Source organism: Gavialis gangeticus, unplaced genomic scaffold (genome assembly GCF_001723915.1).
Source record: "Gavialis gangeticus isolate Ggan-Ray unplaced genomic scaffold, GavGan_comp1, whole genome shotgun sequence".
Taxonomy (NCBI): Eukaryota; Metazoa; Chordata; order Crocodylia; family Gavialidae; genus Gavialis; species Gavialis gangeticus.
Window position 1 is genome coordinate 56,526,721 of NW_017728994.1, and position 5,894 is coordinate 56,532,614.

At 51.1% G+C, this 5,894-nt stretch overlaps 1 protein-coding gene across 1 annotated transcript in view; it reads left to right on the forward strand.

The window, feature by feature from the left end:
* The window catches only part of VWA2 (von Willebrand factor A domain containing 2), a 79,048-nt gene that overhangs the window by 646 nt on the left and 72,508 nt on the right, over positions 1–5,894 (forward strand). The gene's annotated exons all lie outside the window — the stretch shown is intronic.

The window sequence follows — 5,894 nt, forward strand, 5'->3', positions numbered from 1 at the left end:
GGCCGGGCCGGGCCGGGCCGCCCGGGAGCCGCCAGGAGCCGGGACCCGCCGCCGCTGCTGCCGGTGAGTTGCGGGGCGAGGGGACCGCAGGCCCTTTCCCTGGGGGAAACTGAGGCATTTGCATGGAAGCAAAGGGACTTGCCCAAGGCGACTCGTGGGGCTAGTGGCAGAGCCTGGCAGCGCTCTGCCCCGTGCTCCCTCTTCCCAAGAAGTCCGAGGACGAGCCCCAGTGCAAGCCAAGTCTCTTCAGCCGGACATCAAGGGGAGGCCTTGCTGGGCTCACTTGACCCCCAGTTGGCTTTCCTGCTTGGTGCGGGGGGGGGGGCGGCCCGATGATCCTGCGAGGTCCCTTCCGGCCTTGCCGTGTACAAAGCCACCCGCTCCTTCCCCGAGCAGGGACAGGCATGACCGCTGCGGCTTCGCTTGTGGGAGCAGAGCGGCGTTGGGATGCCCGAGGGCGAAGGGCGCTCGTGCATTTTGACACCGCTGACTGGGGAGCCAAGAGCCCTCATCGAGGTGGCAGGGGCTGCGTCAGCTTCCCCCCTTGTCCCTTCCCTGCTCCTCATGTGAGGAGGGCTGCTTTAAATCCAGCTGCCCACCGACTGCTCCCTGGCTGAACTGACAGTCAGGACTTGGTAGAGGTGATATCTTTTATTAAACCCACAAGATTTTTGCAAAAAAAAAAAAAAATTCTGTAATTGCAAGCTTTTGGGCACAAATGAGCATCCTTCATTGGAGAAAAGGTTGTAAAAGTTCTGCCGGCTAGAAATGAAAGTTCATAATTCAGAGGATTTCACAGAGGAGCCAATAGAAAACTCCTCTGGCAGGCAGTTCCTAGCTGGCATGGAGCCTCTCACCTCCTGTGAGGACCTGTCATGATGCAAATTATCCTGAAACAAAGGCAGGGGCAGGCTCTCAAATTTCAGGTGGTCACAGTTGCTTCCTGCTTGGGAAAATATGAAGATTTCATTTAAAAAAAATTGGCTATAGTCTGATATCTTCCATGTGAGGCACTTTTTGTCATAGCCAGTCATGAGCGGTCCACGTGTGAGGGCGAACGCGCGTGTCCATATGCCTACACACGTGCACTTGCACATGCGCGTCATTCATATTGGCACAACCAGCAGCAGTTTTGGTTGCGTTACTGTGATATCCTGTGTCAGGTATCCAGGCTGGTTACCTGACATAGGAGGAAAAAGCATTCAGGACTCGAGGTGGAGGTGCTATCTTTTATTAGACCAGCTAGATTTTTTCCAAAAAAGTTCTGTAATTGCAAGCTTTCCGTTGTAAACACCCTTCTGACGCCTGATGAAGGGTGTGCATGCCCAAAAGCTTGCAATTCAAGAAGTTTTTTTGAAAAAATCTAGTTGGTCTAATAGAAGATATCACCTCTACCATGTGATATACTGTCACATGTTACAATCTGGAACAGAATCAGTGTGAGGTTTTTCACACAGTTGTGGAGCCTTCCCCTTCCCTCCCCTCTTCCACTTCTTCAGAGTCAACTTCTAATGTGTAAAACTCCTTATTTAAAAAAACTCGGTGAACATGGCCGTGGCCACGGGTTTGCCCTCAGACCTTTAAAGAGGCACAGGCGGGCTGACTGAACGACCAGTAAAAGAGTGCCTCAGGGCCCTGTTTACCTCTCTCGAACTGGAGAGAGCTGGGACCTCAGGGAGCAGGTTGTGCGGGGTTGTTAAGCAAGCACACTGCTGCATTTTATTTGACATGTTTCTAGCCCCTTTTGGGTGGGGATAGTGGGAGGAGAAGTGCTGAATGTGCTGCAACAGGTCCTCCAGTAGGGAGTATCTCATGTCCTTAATTAAAACCCAGCTGCAAAAAATATGGGGAGGGCTTGATCCAGCTCTCAGCAAAGCCAGTGGCACCTAAGCCAGGCCCCGAATGGGGTCTCCAGGGCAGCCGCAGGCTCTTGCATCTCCCCTGGGACTGGCGTTGGAAAGCCTGAACTCTATTTTAAAAACCGTCTGCCCGTTTGAAAGATGTTTGCAGCTGTTTTTAACCTTGTACATCTGGGAATAGGACCCAGGGAGTGGGAATGCTGGTGCTTGGGTTTTAGTCTCTGCTCTGCCACACACTTGTTATGTAGCCATAGGCGAGTCATTTAGCTTCTGGTGCCTCAACTTCCATCTGTGTTCAGTGGGGATAAAAGTACCCCCCTGCCATCTGGGAGGCATTTTGGTTATAGGTGATGAAGCTCTTTGAGATCCTGGAACAGAGAAGGGCAATAGAGAAAGGGATTTTTTTTGTGTGTGCATGTGAAACTGTGGGTGAGGCTGGCAGGTGAACAGGCAATAGGAGTTGAAAGCTGTGAAAATGCTTGGAGCTCCACGTAGTTGGAAGGGAAGGAGCAACCTGAGATGACTGGTATCTGTTTTAAATGCAGATGCAAATATGTGCTCTGACCCGAACTCTCTGCTCCACTTTCTGAGCAACCTGCCCAAGGTCCTTTCCTGTGTCCAGGATGGCAACTCCCTGTTGGATCATGTGAGCAGGATATTGTCTTTAACTCGTGCTGCTGGAAACGTGGATTTAATTTGCCTTCTCCAAAAGGGGGTTACGGATGGAAATAACCAAGATACATGTTATAAAAAGGGCTTGAGATGAAGCCCGTTGCAGCCTATGGGAAGGCACCCGTTGATTTTTACTGGGCTTTAGAATAGCTCTGATCTTGCAAATACGCCCAGGGCTTGTCTGTATTACAGGGCTGTTTGCACCAGAGCTGTGCGGGCATGGCTGTGGCAACACAGCAAGTTAGCTGAGATGCAACAGATGGTGGCAGAAGGGATCGTCTGCTGACGTATCTGCGCCGCCTCCCTGATTGGCATCTGCTGTGTCAGTAAAAGCCTGAGCCACGATCACACTGGGCAGTTTGGCCAGCATAGCTGTACGCAATCGCTTCATGGCCCTAGCAGGCATAGCTGCGGTGGCAGTTCTCTGTAGTGCATTACCGCCCAGAGTCCCCCTGCGTGCGCCTTGTAGCAGGGATCGCAGAGCACAGGGGGAGGGCAAGGAGCCACGTACTGATACGTTAGATGCCAAGAGCACCAAGGGCAACATTTCATTGTCCGGTCTTGGCTTGTCTGACAACAAGTCCAAGGCTTTGAGACTAAAGCTGTTGTTTCATGGGATCAAAAGCCTCTTCCTCTAACCCCATGGGGCCCAGCTATTTTGGCAGCATGCCACAAATTAGCCATGCACCTGCCTGGAGTGCCATTCCCTTTCCCCTGCCTGACCTGCTGCTCTGCTGTCCGCTCCTTACCCTTTCTGCCGCTGTACTGTTCTCTCCCTGGGCTGCTGCATGCCACCTGCAGAGGCTACCCCCGTCACTTGTGGCATGTGTGTCGCATGCTGGCCACCCCTTCTCCCGCCTCTGTATTGACTTGGCTCACATGGATTCCCTTTCATCTTCCTCTGCGATACCGAATGCTGGTCTCTGAGCGCGAGCAGGCATCGATATGGGGAGCACTGTTGGACTGACTTGCCACAGTAGTCCCCAGACCTTGTGTTCCTGTTTGTGAGCCCTGCTTCGGCACCTTGCCTCAGGTGCGTTTGCATTTTCAGGTCGGGCAGGTGTCATCGTGAATGGCTGCTGGATCATTGGCAAAGATTTTGCATTGCCCTGATGTGACTAGCTTTCTGCTAAGTCCAGTGCTTGCCGTTCCTCTGTCACATCTGAAATTGCAGCGTGGCTGTCTCTGCCTCTTTAATTACTCTTGGCTGGCCTTGAGCTTTAAATGGGCAACCTTGTGGGATTAGGAGACGGGAATCAAGAGTCTCTCTACCCCCTAAGAGAGTGGTGGACCCTGCCATAACTTTTAAAGAGAGACTTGATTATTTTTGAGGCATGAAGTCCATCTCCGTTGCTTGCACACACGGCGATGCTGCTAAGATCCTTGTAGAGGGGGCTGGATTCTCCGCTGCCTTTACTTCGTGATCACTTCCACCTGTGAGAGGCGAGTGTTAACTGCTAATGAGTAGCCATTACCATCTGCTGTGCACAGGCAGGGATCCTCAGGAAGGTGTAAGGCTGTGGGGATGGGGCCTGGGATGTCTGTGGGCTCACCTTGTTAGCCTATGCCCATACACCTGTCTGGATGCCTTCCATAAAAGTAACTTCTGTTGTGAGGCGCAGCCCTTGAGATGGAAACACCTGCTCCAGATGTCCCCACCTGGACCTGTCCTTTGCAAAAAGTCAAAGGAGCTGGTGCAGGGCAGCTCGTAGTAAATGCAGCAGAACATCTAGCCCTGAATTAATCGCTCCCAGCGTGGTACCCGACTGGTCAGACATGGTTTCACAACCTCAGAATAATTATATTGTTTACCTAATTATTTTTCTCCAGCTGTAGCTGGCTTTTTCTTGAGAGACCAAGTGTCTCGAGATTGCTACATCCCTCTAGTTTATACAGTCCAACCCAGCATTTGTTACCGGGATCCTGCACTTCACTAGCTGCTGCTTCAGGGGAGTTCTTCTAGCCTAAAATCCTAAGGTAAGGCTCATCTTTCCCCAAGTGGGCTTGCACTTTACATCTGATAAAAGATAGAAAAGATCAGATGCTTGCAAAAATGTTCCTGCTGCTTTAACTGTTGGCAAAGTCAACAGCATGGTAACTTCTATTGGAATAAGCTCTCCATTAAGTTTTAGGCCAAGCTTTTGGGGTCAGGAAAAATCCAAGTGCTGGCTACCCTGGGAGGACCAGATCCAAAGCAGATTGACTTTAAACAGGGTCCCTAGTCAGGCACAACAGCAAGGTCAAGGTCTGCCTGTGCATAGGAATCATCGCTTCACCTGCAGGCTGGCAAAAAATTTCCTTGCAAAACTGTCTGCGGTGAAAAACTGAGAGTGTGATTAAACCAGACACTTGTGCTGTACGTTTCAATCAAGGCTTTTCTTCCTCTTCCTCTTCAAAATGAAAACTCAAAAACACTACTAGTTTTCTTGTTTGGACAAAAGTTGACAGTTTTCATATTCCCCTCTCCTTCTCCAATTGTTGTAGCAATTCACTTGAGGACTTTTTCCTTCATTTTTTCACTCTCCCTTCCACCCCCAGATCTGAGCTATGTAGTGGATTAAGCTAAAAAAAAAAAACAGGAGAAGGCAGCTTCGTTTTAAGGCGGTGACTACACGAGCAGCGCTGTAGGTCGGGGCGGGTCCATCACCCAGTTTAGCTGGTAGAACCCTGTGCAAAGTCTGGGTACGTCCTTGCTTCAAGCTGCTTTGTAGCATCATAACCCCTTCTTTCTGGTGGCCAAATAACACCGATCTCTCCAAGTGGAAGAAGGCTTTTGCTAGTGCCTGGCAGCTGGCAGAAGGCGTGCACGGACACGTGTGCCTGCGGTGGTTCCTTCAGCAGCTGTGGCTTTCTAGCACGTGCATCATATCCCGCCAGCCCAGCTGATGAAGTGGACAGTGCGGGTCTGGAAGAAGCTGTGCATGCTGATGGCTTCTCGGTAGTAGCTGCTGTCTGTTGGTCTGCCTGTAAGACAGAAGTCCCCTAGTAGAGGCCAGGCTTGTTTTCTGCTGGAAAGCAGCTTAGAGGAGCGGCCAGGATGGTGCTGCACAGCTGTTCGTTAACTAGCCTTCAGCGTCCAAGTGATTTCTGGCCATCCAGGAATTGTCCTGTCTCAGAGCCATGTTTACGGTGACCCCAGGGAGGACATGACCATGTACATCTCTCAGCGATGGGGTTCATAGTATCATAGAAGTCGGGTCAGAAGGGACCTTGTAGATCTTCAAGTCCGACCCCCTGCCTGGGCGGGAGAAAAGACTGGACTCAAATTTTGAGTCCAGCCAGGTAGGCATCAAGCCTCTTCTTAAAGATCCCCAGGGTAGGAGCCAGCACCACTTCCCTAGGAAGTTGGTTGCAGCTCCTAGC